The following is a 20,614-nucleotide window of genomic DNA, read 5'->3' on the forward strand; positions in this document are numbered from 1 at the left end:
CCACAGTGCCAGATACAGAAATGCCCCCAGAGTGCCATACATTGCCTCACAGTGTCAGATACACATTGCCCCACAGTGCTAGATACACAAATGCCCCCACTGTGTCAGATATACATTGCCCCCCGTGCCAGATACAGAAATGCCCCTACAGTGCCAGATATGCCCCCAGTGCCAGATATCCTCCAGTGCCAGCTATACATGCCCCCCTGTGCCAGATATCCCCCAGTGCCAGGTATATATGCCCCCCTGTGCCAGATATGCCCCCAGTGCCAGATATCCCCCAGTGCCAGGTATACATGCCCCCCCCAGTGCCAGATATCCCCCAGTGCTAGAGATGAGCGCCGGAAATTTTTCGGGTTTTGTGTTTTGGTTTTGGGTTCGGTTCCGCGGCCGTGTTTTGGGTTCGACCGCGTTTTGGCAAAACCTCACCGAATTTTTTTTGTCGGATTCGGGTGTGTTTTGGATTCGGGTGTTTTTTTAAAAAACACTAAAAAACAGCTTAAATCATAGAATTTGGGGGTCATTTTGATCCCAAAGTATTATTAACCTCAAAAACCATAATTTACACTCATTTTCAGTCTATTCTGAATACCTCACACCTCACAATATTATTTTTAGTCCTAAAATTTGCACCTAGGTCGCTGGATGACTAAGCTAAGCGACCCTAGTGGCCGACACAAACACCGGGCCCATCTAGGAGTGTCACTGCAGTGTCACGCAGGATGTCCCTTCCAAAAAACCCTCCCCAAACAGCACATGACGCAAAGAAAAAAAGAGGCGCAATGAGGTAGCTGTGTGAGTAAGATAAGCGACCCTAGTGGCCGACACAAACACCGGGCCCATCTGTCACTGCAGTGTCACGCAGGATGTCCCTTCCAAAAAACCCTCCCCAAACAGCACATGACGCAAAGAAAAAAAGAGGCGCAATGAGGTAGCTGTGTGAGTAAGATAAGCGACCCTAGTGGCCGACACAAACACCGGGCCCATCTAGGAGTGTCACTGCAGTGTCACGCAGGATGTCCCTTCCAAAAAACCCTCCCCAAACAGCACATGACGCAAAGAAAAAAAGAGGCGCAATGAGGTAGCTGTGTGAGTAAGATAAGCGACCCTAGTGGCCGACACAAACATCGGGCCCATCTAGGATTGTCACTGCAGTGTCACGCAGGATGTCCCTTCCAAAAAACCCTCCCCAAACAGCACATGACGCAAAGAAAAAAAGAGGCGCAATGAGGTAGCTGTGTGAGTAAGATAAGCGACCCTAGTGGCCGACACAAACACCGGGCCCATCTAGGAGTGTCACTGCAGTGTCACGCAGGATGTCCCTTCCAAAAAACCCTCCCCAAACAGCACATGACGCAAAGAAAAAAAGAGGCGCAATGAGGTAGCTGTGTGAGTAAGATAAGCGACCCTAGTGGCCGACACAAACACCGGGCCCATCTAGGAGTGTCACTGCAGTGTCACGCAGGATGTCCCTTCCAAAAAACCCTCCCCAAACAGCACATGACGCAAAGAAAAAAAGAGGCGCAATGAGGTAGCTGTGTGAGTAAGATAAGCGACCCTAGTGGCCGACACAAACACCGGGCCCATCTAGGAGTGTCACTGCAGTGTCACGCAGGATGTCCCTTCCAAAAAACCCTCCCCAAACAGCACATGACGCAAAGAAAAAAAGAGGCGCAATGAGGTAGCTGTGTGAGTAAGATAAGCGACCCTAGTGGCCGACACAAACACCGGGCCCATCTAGGAGTGTCACTGCAGTGTCACGCAGGATGTCCCTTCCAAAAAACCCTCCCCAAACAGCACATGACGCAAAGAAAAAAAGAGGCGCAATGAGGTAGCCGTGTGAGTAAGATAAGCGACCCTAGTGGCCGACACAAACACCGGGCCCATCTAGGAGTGGCACTGCAGTGTCACGCAGGATGTCCCTTCCAAAAAACCCTCCCCAAACAGCACATGACGCAAAGAAAAATTAAAGAAAAAAGAGGTGCAAGATGGAATTGTCCTTGGGCCCTCCCACCCTTATGTTGTATAAACAGGACATGCACACTTTAACCAACCCATCATTTCAGTGACAGGGTCTGCCACACGACTGTGACTGAAATGACGGGTTGGTTTGGACCCCCACCAAAAAAGAAGCAATTAATCTCTCCTTGCACAAACTGGCTCTACAGAGGCAAGATGTCCACCTCATCATCATCCTCCGATATATCACCGTGTACATCCCCCTCCTCACAGATTATCAATTCGTCCCCACTGGAATCCACCATCTCAGCTCCCTGTGTACTTTGTGGAGGCAATTGCTGCTGGTCAATGTCTCCACGGAGGAATTGATTATAATTCATTTTAATGAACATCATCTTCTCCACATTTTCTGGATGTAACCTCGTACGCCGATTGCTGACAAGGTGAGCGGCGGCACTAAACACTCTTTCGGAGTACACACTTGTGGGAGGGCAACTTAGGTAGAATAAAGCCAGTTTGTGCAAGGGCCTCCAAATTGCCTCTTTTTCCTGCCAGTATAAGTACGGACTGTGTGACGTGCCTACTTGGATGCGGTCACTCATATAATCCTCCACCATTCTTTCAATGGTGAGAGAATCATATGCAGTGACAGTAGACGACATGTCCGTAATCGTTGTCAGGTCCTTCAGTCCGGACCAGATGTCAGCATCAGCAGTCGCTCCAGACTGCCCTGCATCACCGCCAGCGGGTGGGCTCGGAATTCTGAGCCTTTTCCTCGCACCCCCAGTTGCGGGAGAATGTGAAGGAGGAGATGTTGACAGGTCGCGTTCCGCTTGACTTGACAATTTTCTCATCAGCAGGTCTTTCAACCCCAGCAGACTTGTGTCTGCCGGAAAGAGAGATCCAAGGTAGGCTTTAAATCTAGGATCGAGCACGGTGGCCAAAATGTAGTGCTCTGATTTCAACAGATTGACCACCCGTGAATCCTTGTTAAGCGAATTAAGGGCTCCATCCACAAGTCCCACATGCCTAGCGGAATCGCTCCGTGTTAGCTCCTCCTTCAATGTCTCCAGCTTCTTCTGCAAAAGCCTGATGAGGGGAATGACCTGACTCAGGCTGGCAGTGTCTGAACTGACTTCACGTGTGGCAAGTTCAAAGGGCATCAGAACCTTGCACAACGTTGAAATCATTCTCCACTGCACTTGAGACAGGTGCATTCCACCTCCTATATCGTGCTCAATTGTATAGGCTTGAATGGCCTTTTGCTGCTCCTCCAACCTCTGAAGCATATAGAGGGTTGAATTCCACCTCGTTACCACTTCTTGCTTCAGATGATGGCAGGGCAGGTTCAGTAGTTTTTGGTGGTGCTCCAGTCTTCTGTACGTGGTGCCTGTACGCCGAAAGTGTCCCGCAATTCTTCTGGCCACCGACAGCATCTCTTGCACGCCCCTGTCGTTTTTTAAAAAATTCTGCACCACCAAATTCAAGGTATGTGCAAAACATGGGACGTGCTGGAATTTGCCCATATTTAATGCACACACAATATTGCTGGCGTTGTCCGATGCCACAAATCCACAGGAGAGTCCAATTGGGGTAAGCCATTCCGCGATGATCTTCCTCAGTTGCCGTAAGAGGTTTTCAGCTGTGTGCGTATTCTGGAAAGCGGTGATACAAAGCGTAGCCTGCCTAGGAAAGAGTTGGCGTTTGCGAGATGCTGCTACTGGTGCCGCCGCTGCTGTTCTTGCGGCGGGAGTCCATACATCTACCCAGTGGGCTGTCACAGTCATATAGTCCTGACCCTGCCCTGCTCCACTTGTCCACATGTCCGTGGTTAAGTGGACATTGGGTACAACTGCATTTTTTAGGACACTGGTGAGTCTTTTTCTGACGTCCGTGTACATTCTCGGTATCGCCTGCCTAGAGAAGTGGAACCTAGATGGTATTTGGTAACGGGGGCACACTGCCTCAATAAATTGTCTAGTTCCCTGTGAACTAACGGCGGATACCAGACGCACGTCTAACACCAACATAGTTGTCAAGGCCTCAGTTATCCGCTTTGCAGCAGGATGACTGCTGTGATATTTCATCTTCCTCGCAAAGGACTGTTGGACAGTCAATTGCTTACTGGAAGTAGTACAAGTGGGCTTACGACTTCCCCTCTGAGATGACCATCGACTCCCAGCAGCAACAACAGCAGCGCCAGCAGCAGTAGGCGTTACACGCAAGGATGCATCGGAGGAATCCCAGGCAGGAGAGGACTCGTCAGAATTGCCAGTGACATGGCCTGCAGGACTATTGGCATTCCTGGGGAAGGAGGAAATTGACACTGAGGGAGTTGGTGGGGTGGTTTGCGTGAGCTTGGTTACAAGAGGAAGGGATTTACTGGTCAGTGGACTGCTTCCGCTGTCGCCCAAAGTTTTTGAACTTGTCACTGACTTATTATGAATGCGCTGCAGGTGACGTATAAGGGAGGATGTTCCGAGGTGGTTAACGTCCTTACCCCTACTTATTACAGCTTGACAAAGGCAACACACGGCTTGACACCTGTTGTCCGCTTTTCTGTTGAAATACCTCCACACTGAAGAGCTGATTTTTTTGGTATTTTCACCAGGCATGTCAACGGCCATATTCCTCCCACGGACAACAGGTGTCTCCCCGGGTGCCTGACTTAAACAAACCACCTCACCATCAGAATCCTCCTGGTCAATTTCCTCCCCAGCGCCAGCAACACCCATATCCTCCTCATCCTGGTGTACTTCAACACTGACATCTTCAATCTGACTATCAGGAACTGGACTGCGGGTGCTCCTTCCAGCACTTGCAGGGGGCGTGCAAATGGTGGAAGGCGCATGCTCTTCACGTCCAGTGTTGGGAAGGTCAGGCATCGCAACCGACACAATTGGACTCTCCTTGTGGATTTGGGATTTCGAAGAACGCACAGTTCTTTGCGGTGCTTTTGCCAGCTTGAGTCTTTTCAGTTTTCTAGCGAGAGGCTGAGTGCTTCCATCCTCATGTGAAGCTGAACCACTAGCCATGAACATAGGCCAGGGCCTCAGCCGTTCCTTGCCACTCCGTGTGGTAAATGGCATATTGGCAAGTTTACGCTTCTCCTCCGACAATTTTATTTTAGGTTTTGGAGTCCTTTTTTTACTGATATTTGGTGTTTTGGATTTGACATGCTCTGTACTATGACATTGGGCATCGGCCTTGGCAGACGACGTTGCTGGCATTTCATCGTCTCGGCCATGACTAGTGGCAGCAGCTTCAGCACGAGGTGGAAGTGGATCTTGATCTTTCCCTAATTTTGGAACCTCAACATTTTTGTTCTCCATATTTTAATAGGCACAACTAAAAGGCACCTCAGGTAAACAATGGAGATGGATGGATACTAGTATACTTATGGATGGACTGCCGAGTGCCGACACAGAGGTAGCTACAGCCGTGGACTACCGTACTGTACTGTGTCTGCTGCTAATATAGACTGGATGATAATGAGATGTAGTATGTATAAAGAAGAAAGAAAAAAAAAAACCACGGGTAGGTGGTATACAATTATGGATGGACTGCCGAGTGCCGACACAGAGGTAGCTACAGCCGTGGACTACCGTACTGTACTGTGTCTGCTGCTAATATAGACTGGTTGATAATGAGATGTAGTATGTATAAAGAAGAAAGAAAAAAAAACCACGGGTAGGTGGTATACAATTATGGATGGACTGCCGAGTGCCGAGTGCCAACACAGAGGTAGCTACAGCCGTGGACTACCGTACTGTACTGTGTCTGCTGCTAATATAGACTGGATGATAATGAGATGTAGTATGTATAAAGAAGAAAGAAAAAAAAAACCACGGGTAGGTGGTATACAATTATGGATGGACTGCCGAGTGCCGACACAGAGGTAGCTACAGCCATGGACTACCGTACTGTACTGTGTCTGCTGCTAATATAGACTGGATGATAATGAGATGTAGTATGTATGTATAAAGAAGAAAGAAAAAAAAAACACGGGTAGGTGGTATACAATTATGGATGGACTGCCGAGTGCTGACACAGAGGTAGCTACAGCCGTGAACTACCGTACTGTGTCTGCTGCTAATATAGACTGGATGATAATGAGATGTAGTATGTATGTATAAAGAAGAAAGAAAAAAAAAAACACGGGTTGGTGGTATACAATTATGGATGGACTGCCGAGTGCCGACACAGAGGTAGCTACAGCCGTGAACTACCGTACTGTGTCTTCTGCTAATATAGACTGGTTGATAATGAGATGTAGTATGTATAAAGAAGAAAGAAAAAAAAAACCACGGGTAGGTGGTATACAATTATGGATGGACTGCCGAGTGCCGACACAGAGGTAGCTACAGCCGTGGACTACCGTACTGTACTGTGTCTGCTGCTAATATAGACTGGTTGATAATGAGATGTAGTATGTATAAAGAAGAAAGAAAAAAAAAACCACGGGTAGGTGGTATACAATTATGGATGGACTGCCGAGTGCCGAGTGCCGACACAGAGGTAGCTACAGCCGTGGACTACCGTACTGTACTGTGTCTGCTGCTAATATAGACTGGATGATAATGAGATGTAGTATGTATAAAGAAGAAAGAAAAAAAAACCCACGGGTAGGTGGTATACAATTATGGATGGACTGCCGAGTGCCGACACAGAGGTAGCTACAGCCGTGGACTACCGTACTGTACTGTGTCTGCTGCTAATATAGACTGGATGATAATGAGATGTAGTATGTATGTATAAAGAAGAAAGAAAAAAAAACCACGGGTAGGTGGTATACAATTATGGATGGACTGCCGAGTGCCGACACAGAGGTAGCTACAGCCGTGAACTACCGTACTGTGTCTGCTGCTAATATAGACTGGTTGATAATGAGATGTAGTATGTATAAAGAAGAAAGAAAAAAAAAACACGGGTAGGTGGTATACAATTATGGATGGACTGCCGAGTGCCGACACAGAGGTAGCTACAGCCGTGGACTACCGTACTGTACTATGTCTGCTGCTAATATAGACTGGATGATAATGAGATGTAGTATGTATAAAGAAGAAAGAAAAAAAAAACCACGGGTAGGTGGTATACAATTATGGATGGACTGCCGAGTGCCGACACAGAGGTAGCTACAGCCGTGAACTACCGTACTGTGTCTGCTGCTAGTAGACTGGATGATAAATAATGATATAAAAAATATATATATATCACTACTGCAGCCGGACAGGTATATATTATATAATGACGGACCTGCTGGAGTGGACACTGTCTGTCAGCAGAATGAGTTTTTTAATTTTTATAGAATAAAAAAACACCACACAAGTCACACGACGAGCGTACTTTTTCAGGCAGACATTCAATCACAATATACTATACTGGTGGTCAGTGTGGTCAGGTCACTGGTCACAGTGGTCAGTGGTCAGTCACACTGGCAGTGGCACTCTGGCAGCAAAAGTGTGCACTGTTTAATATGTACTCCTGGCCCCTGCTATAACCTATAACTGCTCCCCAGTCTCCCCCACAATTAAGCTGTGTGAGCACAGTCAGATATTATACATAGATGATGCAGCACACTGGGCTGAGCACAGATATGGTATGTGAGTGTGACTGAGTCACTGTGTATCGTTTTTTTCAGGCAGAGAACAAGAACAGAACGGATTATTAAATAATAATAAATTATAAAACTGCACTGGTGGTCAGGTCACTGGTCATCAGTCACTAGTATAACTCCTCCTAAGCTCCAGTAAGTAAATGAAGTGTCTCACTCTCACTCTCCTATCTATTTTAATTTCTAAACGGAGAGGACGCCAGCCACGTCCTCTCCCTATCAATCTCAATGCACGTGTGAAAATGGCCGCGACGCGCGGCTCCTTATATAGAATCCGAGTCTCGCGATAGAATCCGAGCCTCGCGAGAATCCGACAGCGCGATTATGACGTTCGGGCGCGCTCGGGTTAACCGAGCAAGGCGGGAAGATCCGAGTCGCTCGGACCCGTGTAAAAAAACATGAAGTTCGGGCGGGTTCGGATTCAGAGAAACCGAACCCGCTCATCTCTACCCAGTGCCAGGTATAACATGCCCCCCCCAGTGCCAGATATCCCCCAGTGCCAGGTATATATGCCCCCCTGTGCCAGATATGCCCCCAGTGCCAGGTATACATGCCCCCCCAGTGTCAGGTATAACATGCCCCCCTCCCCTACTCACCGCTGCCGCTGCCGTCGCTGTCCTCCTGTCTGTCATGTGAGGGAAGGAGAGTGCAGCCTGCGCCTCTCGTTCCCCTCAGTCTCCGGCGGGTGTCTCAGTTTAATTCAGCGCCGATCCATGAGCCAATCAGAGCTCGCGGGTGCGAGCTCTGATTGGCTCACGGATCGGCGCTGAAGTAAACTGAAACACCCACCGGAGACTGAGGGGAACGAGAGGCGCAGGCTGCACTCTCCTGCCCTCACATCAGCGGCGGTGCGGCGTGTGCGGCGGTGCGGCGTGGGGGAGGGAGGGAAGGAAGAGGAGCGGCGGCCCGTCGGTGTGGGTACGGCGTACCCACGACTAAATTCTTACGGGTACGCCGTACCCACCCGTACCCGCCCACTTGCACCACTGAACAGCAGGGTATTTCTATCTGTGGGTTTCGAGAACACTTTTGTTCGCAATCTTTGAGCCTCTACAGTGACCAAAACATCAAATAATGAATAGGCATTTTACTGTACATGCATGTAACCCTAATTGTCGATGATCTAGAATCAATGTAATTATTCATACGTAATAGGGTGATTTCATCCCCTGTCCATAATATAAAGAGGTCGTCAATGAAGCGCATGTACATTTTAATGAACTGTGAGAATTCTGGAAATTCAAAGAACATAGCTTCCTCTTCCATGAAAATAAAAATTTTGCGTAGCTGGGCGCTATGTTACTTCCCATCGCGCACCCCGCTAGTTGTTTGTAAAACTCGCCATTGTAGATTAAATAATTTCGTGTGAGAGTCAATTCTAGCAGTTTCATAAATAGGTCAATGTCCAAATCCTTGATCCCCTCTTTCACATAAAATGATCTGACCGCTGCCAGACCCTGGTTGTGTGGTATAGATGTGTAGAGGCTATTGATGTCCAGTGTTCACCGGATGCTGTCCCGTGGGATCTCCTCCAAAGTTGAAGGCGAGTAAGAAAACTGGTCGTATCTTTAGTAAATCTAGAATGCTTGATGATATAGGGTTGAAGAATACTGTCGACCAGTGGCGGAACTAGCGAGCGGTGGGCCCAGGTGCGACAAAATGCTTTGGGCCCTCCCCCACATCCCATCCAAGTCCAACCCCTCACCCCTGGAGAGGATCTGGTGAGGGGGACCTGCTCAGGGCCAGAGAAATGGATACCTAGCAACAGTGCCGTAACTAGACATTTTAGCACTGTGTGCAAGAAATGGCATCGGTGCCCCACCCCTGCATGCAAAACAGGGGCAGTGCGCGGCGTAGGCGCGCGCAAAAATACATAGTGGCGTGGCTTCGTGGGGAAGGGGTGTGGCCACAAAATAATACCAATTCATAAAACGGTGCACAGTAGTCTCCATTATTCAAATTAACGCCGCACAGTAGCACCACTATACCAGGTAGAGACCCTTTTACACCTTACGGCAGACAGATTCCTCTTTTTACACATTACGGCAGACAGCATCCCCTTTTTACACATTACGGCAGACAGCGTCCCCTTTTTACACATAACGGCAGACAGCGTGCCCTTGTTACACATAGCGGCAGACAGCGCACACTTTTTACACATAACGACAGACAGCGTGCCCTTGTTAAACATAGCGGTAGACATTGTACACTTTTAACACATAACGGCAGACAGCGTCCCCCTTTTTGCACATTACGACAGACAGCGTGCCCTTGTTAAACATTACGGCAGACAGCATCCCCCTTTTTACACATTACGGCAGACAGATTCCCCCTATTTACACATTGCGGCAGGCAGATTCCCCCTTTTTACACATCACGTCAGGCAGATTCCCCCTTTTTACACATTGCGGCAAAGATTTCCTCTTTTTACACATTACGGCAAAGATTCCCCATTTTTACACATTACATCAGGCAGATTCCCCCTTCTTACACATTACATCAGGCAGATTCCCCCTTCTTACACATTACATCAGGCAGATTCCCCCTTTTTACACATTGCGGCAGGCAGATTCCCCATTTTTACACATTGCGGCAGGCAGATTCCCCCTTTTTACACATTGCGGCAGGCAGTCCCAAGAAAGAAAGAAAGAAAGAAAGAAAGAAAGAAAGAAAGAAAGAAAGAAAGAAAGAATGAATTATACTTACCCTCTCCGCTGGCTCAGGCTCCTCGGTGCAGCTTCTGGTCACGATTCCCGGGCAGGAGAGAAGGAGGAGGAGGGAGGTGGAGGAGGGAGCCGCAGCAGCGCTGTGTTATTGGTGGAGGCACTGCTGCTGCTGCCTCTCTGCTTCACTATAGGCTGTTCTCGGAAGACAGCCTATAGTGAAGCAGAGGGACAGCAGCAGCGCCTCCACCAGTAATAAAGCGCTGCTGCGGCTCCCTCCTCCACCTCCCTCCTCCTCCTTACCCCCGTGGCCGCTGCAGTGCACTCCTCTCCTCTCCGGGCAGCTGTGTGCTGCGGGAAACGGTTGCCCGCAGCACATAGCGGCATGTAATGAGTCAGTTTGACTCATTACATGCTTTGGGCCCCTGGACAGAGGCGGGCCCCAGTGCAACGCACTGGTTGCACTGGCGGTAGTTCCGCCTCTGCTGTCGACGTACATAGCGATGGGTTGATAAAGTGAGTTCCGGTAGCACATCATTTTCCACCCTTTAGCATCATTAAGATATATGCTAATAGACCATATCCCAACATCACTACGTGGAGGAGATCGTTTTGGTAAATTGTTACGCTATAAAGGCAAGTGGATATACCATCTGAACACTGTACATCCAGCAGGTGTCAATGAGCGTCATAATTGGAATGCCTTCTTGTGAATATCTGTGGTGTGACATACTGATCTAATATCTTCAGCACCTATGTTCCAGCAATATTGGCTGGGACAGGGAGATAATATTCATTAGAGCTAGATTGAGGCTGTAGACCATGAGGTAATTTTCAATGTCTGTAGACCATGGGGTAATATTCAATGTCATAGTGGAATTCTGTTGCTCTAGAATTTCTTCTCTGTATTTTTCTCCTTATAGTTTTTTCATTTGGTGAATTTATGCTCCATGTAATGGCCATGACCATTCTATAGATTGGAGGTCAGGCTCCTAATTAATGTGACCCTACATTTATGCTGTATTTATGTTTAATACGTTCAAGGTGTTAAACGTGTTAGTAAGTTTTGTGATTGCAACAGCTTTTTGTAGTTAGTGTTTACATTATATTGTACTGTCCCTTTGTCTGCAGCGGGGGCCGGGGAGGCTGTAGAGCGTCGGAGTGCGGTACCCTAGCAACATAGGACTCATTGCCATGGAGAGGCCGGCACCAGCGGACTGACGTCACTGGAAGTGGCGCCCGCAACCGGAAATCCCGGGAGACGCGTGTCAGGCTCCGGAGCCTTAACTCCGGCGGGTGCTCCGGCGGGTTACCATCCCGCTGGTTGGCGCGGCTGCGGCGGCGGGTCCTTCTGGACGGTTGTGCGGCTGCCAAGGGCCGGGGGCCGAGGGTCTTGAGAGCCGGGCGCTGTGGCGGGGATCGCTGCGGTAAGGTCCTCTAGTGGTTACACAGTATAGTGTGTCAGAGACAGAAGCTGGCTAAAGCTGTGTGCTAACAGCTAAGTATGTCTCCTGTGCTGGGGGCAGCCATGTTGGAGACCAGAGTATTACCAATGAAGTTCCCAATCTGTCCAGCCAATCCTGCGTGTTCTCCCCTTACAAAAGGGGGCTGGCTCAGAGGGAGAGTGCCAGTGCTTCATGTTACCTCCTTGTGAAAGGTTCTCCAGCTCTGTGCTCCCAGGTTACTTCTGGTTCCCTGGTCCTGGTTGCTCTCATCCATCGGTTACCTAAACGTTGCTCCAGTCCTGCTTAGTCCATTGCCACTCGTGGAAGCGCTCACGGGGGACCCAGGTCGTAGAGGAGCTCCAGGTGCTCACGGCGGTTCCCGCAGACGTCTTCATTTCTTCAAAGTCCAAGTTCTTCAGCCTCGTCTTTCAATCACAAACCACAGTCTTCATTTCTTCAAATTCCATGTTCTTCAGCCTTGTCTTTCAATCACAAACCACAGTCTTCATTTCTTCAAAGTCCAAGTTCTTCAGCCTCGTCTTTCAATCACAAACCACAGCCTTTATTTCTTCAAAGACCAAGTTCTTCAGCCTCGTCTTTTAATCATAAAACACAGTCTTCAGTTCTTCTTTACCGGAGTTCTTCAGCTTCACTCTTCAAGCCATTTAACCATAGACTCTAATTCTTCCAGTTTCTTCAATTGCTCCAATATTCATGTACAGCCGGATCATTTATTAAAACTACAGTTATCTTCCTCCGAAGTCCTCCTTTTCTTTACGCTCTCTGGCCAACGATAACACTTAGTTTGGCTTCCACCCCATGAGGAGGAATTACATTCAGCCACCTCGTTTACTCTCCTCACAGGTAGCTGTCCCTTCAGCCAAAACTCGGTTGTCGGAATTCCAATTTACGCCGAGCGTGACAACGCGATCCTGACCCGGCTCCCGCGGCAGACAGCGGCCCTTTTGCTATTTAGGTAAGTTTTACTGACATTGTTCAAGTTGATACATATACTTGTCTGCTTTGAAAAAGGTGCTCTAGTGGCACCGAAACGTCAGCTTTGACTGAGCTGTAATGTAGTCTGTCCACTAAAGATTGTTATCATATTTTGGAGTGCCGCAGTCCTCTTTCCTTACTGCATCCATTATTCACTGAAGGCACCCTGCACACAAAGAAGGAAGCAACGAGTACTGGTTCATTCCAACACAAATTATATATATATATATAGATATTTAGCAATATGTTAAAGTTAATACAGTAAGGTATTTTATTTGGAAAACAAGGGTGAGAACAGCTCCTCCTAGTGCATTAAACAAGACTCATACGTAGGTACCTTTACCAAATCCCAAAACACCATTAGATGAAGCAAGTACCATGTAAAGTGGAAAACATCCACTTGTAATTCGCTTTAGCTTAGGATCATACAGGTGAGTTCAGCAGTCTTGACAAATCAGCTCAACAGCAGGTCAAACCACATATTAATTTCAGTCACACAGACCATATATAGGGGAAGAGAGAAATCCAACAATCGTGTAATACAATTTAACACAATTTATTTGCCAGAAAACTAACAATAAAACCCGTACATCAAAAAGAAGTACTAAAGCAGGTACTAAAGCAGTACTAAAGTAAAGTACTAAAGCAGATAGATAGCAGGTAAGTAGTCCCGCGTTTCATCCATATGGCAGTACATGCCGGACTTCCTCAGTAGGTATTTTATTTGTTTAAACCACAAAACATTTTTTTTAAATGTCCCCAAAATTGTCAAGTTTATCTTTAATCCTTCTAATTATAATATTATGTAAGTAATAGTTATTTAAACTTGATTTGCATTTTTTGTTAAAAACGTATATTGAATTAGGCTTAAATAGTCATTATTTACCTAATTTGATAATAAATAAAATCAACCATTTTGGGGACATTTTTTGAAAAAATATTTGCCAGTTAAGTAGAAAGAATGAGAGAAAGAGTGATGTGGGCGCTCGGAGGGGATAGTAGTACAACGGCTGCTGGTTTTATAAATATAGAGTTTAGTTTATTGGTAAGAAAATTCTAACAAATAGACACTAAATGGCTAGAGTGCCGTTTACAATACATATACACAGTTAAATGAAAAATAAAAAACAAATTAAAACAATGATTAAAAATAATGACTGTGTCCTGGGCCTCAGAACTTGTTAGTGTTTAGGCACCAACCCTAATTAGTGTTAGTTCTCTTGCATGCATAAGCCAGCTGTTAATGGCAATAAGGGTTAGTGCATAATAAGCTCAAACTGCACTTTGAGGGAGAAGAGGCTGGTTAATATTTGATAGAGCCTGTTGATACTTCACCAGAAGGAGCTGATGGACGTAGTATTCAATGGTGTGGCTAGGTGTTAAACGAGCCAATCCCGCATCTGTCTCATGTCCGTGAGGCTTATTTGATCCACTCACTGGTTTGGTGGCTGGCCGCTCAGCGGCGGTTCTCTTAAGCAGTGCCTGCTGTGGATGGTGCGGTGTGATGTCTGCTAGCACTGAGCCCGAGTAGGGACGGAGACAGGGAGTCGCACGTGCAAGTCCTGGGTAGCAGGAATAGTAGAAAGAATAAAATTATTTCTACATGTTTTCATTTAGCCTGTAGCCCGCTATTGCGCACTCTGTGGTTTAATTATTTAGGTGCGAATCACATCACGGAAAACACATTGCACCTATATCACAGATCTTCAGTCATCCCCATAGAGTTGCACATAAAATCTATGATTTTGCTGTAATGCCTGTGGTACTGTATGTGGCAAATACATTTACTGTATACAGTATGTGCCCCCCCTAGAACAGGGAGGGACTGGAACAGGCATGTACATGACACAATTAGATGTGGGCGCATAACCAGATATGTCATTTAGGAAGAGTAGCTCTTGTGGGTGCTGGTGCAATGACATACAATTATGATGATGACTGTTTTGTAGCCACTTCTGATTGGCTGACTGCATATCAACCTCTCCACCTCATAACACTGAAATCATTACTAATATTATATTATATAAAGTCCTGGCCATTTATTTGCATTGCTTAATTGACGTTTGCAATTGGACGACTGCAGGAAAAAAACAAACGTATTGGATTTTAAAAGATGAAAACAGCACATGTATGGAATACAGGGGCTCATTTATCAATAAGTGCTAAAACTCATTGTGCATGATAAAACTTGTTGTGTATGATAAATGGTGCTCCTGCCAATAACTCCTAACTTTTCTGTGTTCAGCTCCTAAATGTCTTGTATTTGAAAAATGACAATTGGGAGCTGATTGGCTGGAGCACCATTTATCATACGCAATGAGTTTTATCATTCGCAATGAGTTTTAACGCTTGATGATAAATGGGCCCAATAATTTGCTTTTGTATTTGTGTTTAGATTTAATAAGATTTTTTTTTTTATGGAGAATGCACGTTTTGCAGTGGTTCTTAAACTCTGTCCTCAGGACCCCACACAGTACACGTTTTGCAGGTAACCCAGCAGGTGCACAGGTGTATTCATTACTCACTGACACATTTTAAAACATCCACAGGTGGAGCTAATTATTTAACTTGTGATTCTGTGAGGAGACCTGGAAAACATGAACTGTTTGGGGTCAAGAGGATCCAGTTTGAGAACCTGTGATGTACAAATGGAGCCACGCTCATTGAGCGTGGCTGCATTGCAGGCGCAGGAGAGCGGTGTGCCCAGGCGCACCTGCGCCTTGGCCTGCCGCGGAGCGTACACAGACGCTCCCATTCAAAGTGCATATGCTGCGTGCACATCTACGATGCACGCACGTCCCATTTGTTCCCGGCGGTGCGCCCAGTGGGGCGCACCTAGTCGCAGACGGAGCCACGATTAGCGTGGCTCCATCTGTATAGTAACACTCAAGTCTAGACACTATTCTCTCTTGTGTATATGACACTTCAGTACATTGTTATTTTACATAGAATATTTAACCATTTACACTAGTCCCTGTCCCAGTGGAGCTTACAATCTAGGATACTGCCTTGAGGAAGAGACTATGGAACTCATTTATCAACAGGTGTTAAAAGTCATTGTGAATGATAAAACTCGTTGCGCATAATAAATGTTGCTCCAGCCAATCAGCTCATGTCATGTGCTCACCTCCTAATTGTCATGTGTTTGAAAAATTACAGTTGGAATCTCCAACTTACTTGCTCTTTTTTTACCGAATGTTTTGAATTTTTTAATGGAATAATAATGTTCTGTGACATATTACACTATGGGCCATATGTACTAAGCCAGGGGTAGTAAACCCTGGTTCTCAAGAGCTACCAACAGTTCACATTTTCCAGGTCTCCTCACAGAATCACAAGTTAAGTAATTAGCTTTACCTGTGGATCTTTTAATATGTGTCAGTGAGTAATGAATACACCTGTGCACCTGCTAGGTGAGCTGGAAAATGTGACCTGTTGGTAGCTCTCGAGGACCAGGGTTGGCTACCACTGTACTAAGCCATGGAGAGTGATATAGTGCAGAGAGATAAAGTACCAGCCAATCTTCTCCTAACTGGCAATGTTTTCTTAACTGTGTCTAAAAATGACAGGAGCTGGTTGGTTGGTACTTTATCTCTCTCCACTTTATCCCTATCCAAGGCTTAGTACGTCTGGCCGTGTAAGTCTCTAATGTGCATACAGATGTGTCTCGCTACACCTTTGCTGCGTATAGCAGTTTGCTGTATAGTGGGGGTCATTCCGAGTTGTTCGCTCGCTAGCTGCTTTTAGCAGCTTTGCACACGCTAAGCCGCCGCCTACTGGGAGTGTATCTTAGCTTATCAAAATTGCGAACAAAAGATTAGCAGAATTGCGAATAGACACTTCTTAGCAGTTTCTGAGTAGCTCCACACTTACTCGCCATCTGCGATCAGTTCAGTGCTTGTCGTTCCTGGTTTGACGTCACAAACACACCCAGCGTTCGCCCAGACACTCCTCCGTTTCTCCAGCCACTCCCGCGTTTTTCCCAGAAACGGCAGCGTTTTTTCACACACACCCATAAAACGACCAGTTTCCGCCCAGAAACACCCACTTCCTGTCAATCACATTACGATCACCAGAACGAAGAAAAATCCTCGTAATGCCGTGAGTAAAATACCTAACTGCATAGCAAATTTACTTGGCGCAGTCGCACTGCGGACATTGCGCATGCGCATTAGCGACTAATCGCTCCGTTGCGAAAAAAAAATAACAACCGAACAACTCGGAATGACCCCCAGGGATCGCAATGCTAACGTATTGTAGCATTCCACGTGTGTACACATTGCTGCTGGCTCCCTTTACACTCAATGGGCGTACACCCTGCTATGCCGAGATCAGTGTGCTGGCAAAACTGCAAGAAGACACATCTGTATATCCTAATATCTATACATATGTTGAGAATTTCTAGGGGCACTATTGGGACAGACCAAGACTTCCTAGAGTAGTACCTTCTCATTATATTTTTACTTTGTGTATTATCAGCGAACCCATCAGGTTTAAATATACACAAGGGTTCATTTTTATTATTGGGAGCCAATTAACCTACTGTACTAGAAAATGTTTGGAATGTGGAAGGAAACTGGAGTACCCAGAGGAAACCCACACAAGTATGGTGGAAATATATACACGTCACTCTATATACAGTCTTACAGCAGGTCTAGCCATCTCTAAATGACCCCCTGTATGTTTACAGCCTACTGCATGATTAGTTTAATTAAATGAAACATGGCATGCGTTTTGTTTCTGACATTTTTTAATTATCCTAATAACCTTATCTCAGGCATTTTGCTGACGCGTTTCATCTAAGAGATATCAGTATGCTCCTGACTGAGATGTCAGTACTAAGTTCAAATCCCTCAGATGAAATAAGTCAGGTTGATGTCTCATCAATATGCATATAGCGTGTGATAATGAGTACCTACAAGAAAATTTGCATGCATTTATTTTACTATTTCCTGTGACCCTTATGGATGGGTTATAGAATCACTGAGCCTCGTTAACACTTAGGGGCAAAAAATGTAATTTCAAATATAAAATTTTTATTCTCGATTTTTTCTATATAAGACTTACAAAGTTATAATGTACAAGCACCACAATAATGGATGGTGATGAATTCCTTGCGAGAAAAAACATTTATCAGACCAACTATGTTTAGATGTGATTTATATATACAGTACGTATGTCATCAATCTCCAGGCTGCTCTAATTAGCCGAACATCGGAGTACCAGACAATAGAAATCACTGCATTGTACCAGGAGTGAGCACAGACGTCTGTGTGGTTGATAATCAGAAATAGTCCTATCGCATAAATGTTCTATCATATAAATGGAAAATGCAATAAATACAAGGGTGAGACAATGTAAAAACAATTTAGTCTTCACTTATCGCACTGTTTCAGAACCCAGTGGGATTATAGTGTGTGTAGGAAGAAAGCATTTCAAATCAATGGCCCTGAATATGTGTGGATGATGTATGCAGTATACACAAATACACGCGCGTACACACACACACACACACACACACACACACACACACACACACACACACACACACACACACACACACACACACACACACACACACACACACACACACACACACACACACACACACACACACTAAGGGTACTGGGGTAAAACTGATGAACCCAATTAGGGAGATGAAGCAATTTTGTTCTAGAGAGTCTGCTGGGATTCTACTCAGTATTTGAAAGCAATAAAATAACAAGGGGGTTTTGGTGTTACAGATCTCTGTTGAACAATTGAAATTCATTCCTATGTGTGCTGAAAATGAACATACTGTACTTTGATAAATCCTATTTAGTGATTATAGGCTGAGGGCTGCTCGTATACTAGAATTGCTGAAAGGTGCAAAGTTGCATTAAATCTACACCAACCAATCAGATATTTGTTTTTGTTTGTTTTATTGATAATTTGCAACAAACAGATAAAGTAAATTAAAAATAATAATAATAATAATTGCTGTTTGGTTGCTATACTTTAATGCAAATTTGTATCTAAATATAAATTTATTGTAATAATAACAATGGTGATTATTATTAATATCCTTATTATTATTATTATTATAATAATAATAATAATAATAATAATAATAATAATATATATATATATTTTTTTTAATATTACAGGTTGAGTATCCCTTATCCAAAATGCTTGGGACCAGAGGTATTTTGGATATCAGATTATTCCATATTTGGGAATAATTACATACCATAATGAGATATCATGGCGATGGGACCAAAGTCCAAGCACAGATTGCATTTATGTTTCATATACACCTTATACACACAGCCTGAAGGTCATTATAGCCAATATTTTTAATAACTTTGTGTATTAAACAAAGTTTGTGTACAATGAGCCATCAGAAAACAAAGGTTTCACTATCTCATTCTCACGCAAAAAAATCCGTATTTCGGAATATTCTGTAATTCGGAATATTTGGATATGGGATACTCAACCTGTATTATTATTAATTTTGGCTGTGTTGGATGGCTGCCTCAGATTGTACTTCCTTGGGCAGTATGTGCTACATGTGGATCTATTCATACAGGGTATATCATACTATTATACACATGTCAGTTTTGCAATTATCTGCCTGAGGCTGTATATGACTTATCTCCCACATCATAACCTCCGTATTGAGCCCAACATGGTTTCCTAATCTGGTACGCTTGTGGACAGAATAAAAAATGACATGGATCTGAATGTTATGTTGGGGCCCTACCCCTAGTGCTAGGACCCTGCAACCACCCATTTTGTGTCATCTCTTCTGGGCGTGATGTATTCCACCCAGGGTAATCCTACGTACAGTAGTGTGCCCAAGATGGCTGCCTCACCTGGTACCTTTCATGGGTGGAATATATAACCCCTAGAAGTTCTTATCCAAAATGTCTACACTAATTTGGCAGAATGCTTATTGTGCTCTAGGTTTAGTTGTTCTTAATTATTTCTGTATGTTTTTCAATTTGATGTAATTCTAATGCCTTTGTACTATGGACCATGTCTTTGATGTATGTAAAGCAACTTTGAGTCCTGCAGGAGAAAAGCTCTATATAAATAACATTATTATTATTATTATTATTATTATTATTATTATTATTATTATATCAATACTTTATATTTAGATACATATTTGCATTAAAGCATAGCAACCAATCATAAGTTATTATTTTTATCTGTTGCAAATGAAAAAGAAAACAACAAAAAAATAACCCAAAACAAATATCTTAATTGCTTACTGTAGCTTTAGTGCAGATGAACTTCTGATGAAGGACTCTGAGTCCAAAAAGCGTTAAGCAAGTGATACTTGGAGCCTTCTGGAAAGCACCAGTGGGACCTACAACAGCCTGACTGGTAGAAGAAGCACAAGTTTCTGGGACTTGATAGCTCCAGCTCTCTATTTCCATACAAGGAGGGTAATTGTTGGCTACATGACTGCCAGTGGCCCCAGGGATATTTCACTATAGGTGGTGATGCATGCTTTTATCAATGTGTTTAATGTGCGTACAATGTATAAATAAATGTGTATAATTTATTTGGCAATATTGCACTGTGCTTGCTGTTTTTCTGTTCGCTTTCCATGAGAATCATTTACACTTTCTATGGGAAATGTGCATTGAAAACGTCACGTCACACAAAGAGAGTCCATTCAACCCCACAAGACACTGAAAAAAGAGACAAAGTCTATCTCTGTGTTTATGCACTAATTAAAGAGTAAGACTTATATAATATACATATTATTTCTCTTACGTCCTAGAGGATGCTGATGTTCCATTTAGTACCATGGGGGTATAGACGGGTCCTTTGGGAGCCAATGGCACTTTAAGAGTTTAACAGTGTGGGCTGGCTCCTCCCTCTATGCCCCTCCTACCAGACTCCGTTTAGAAAATGTGCCCGGAGGAGCCGGTCACAGCTAGGGG

The sequence above is a fragment of the Pseudophryne corroboree genome, chromosome 9 (assembly GCF_028390025.1).
Source record: "Pseudophryne corroboree isolate aPseCor3 chromosome 9, aPseCor3.hap2, whole genome shotgun sequence".
In the NCBI taxonomy this organism is placed as follows: domain Eukaryota; kingdom Metazoa; phylum Chordata; class Amphibia; order Anura; family Myobatrachidae; genus Pseudophryne; species Pseudophryne corroboree.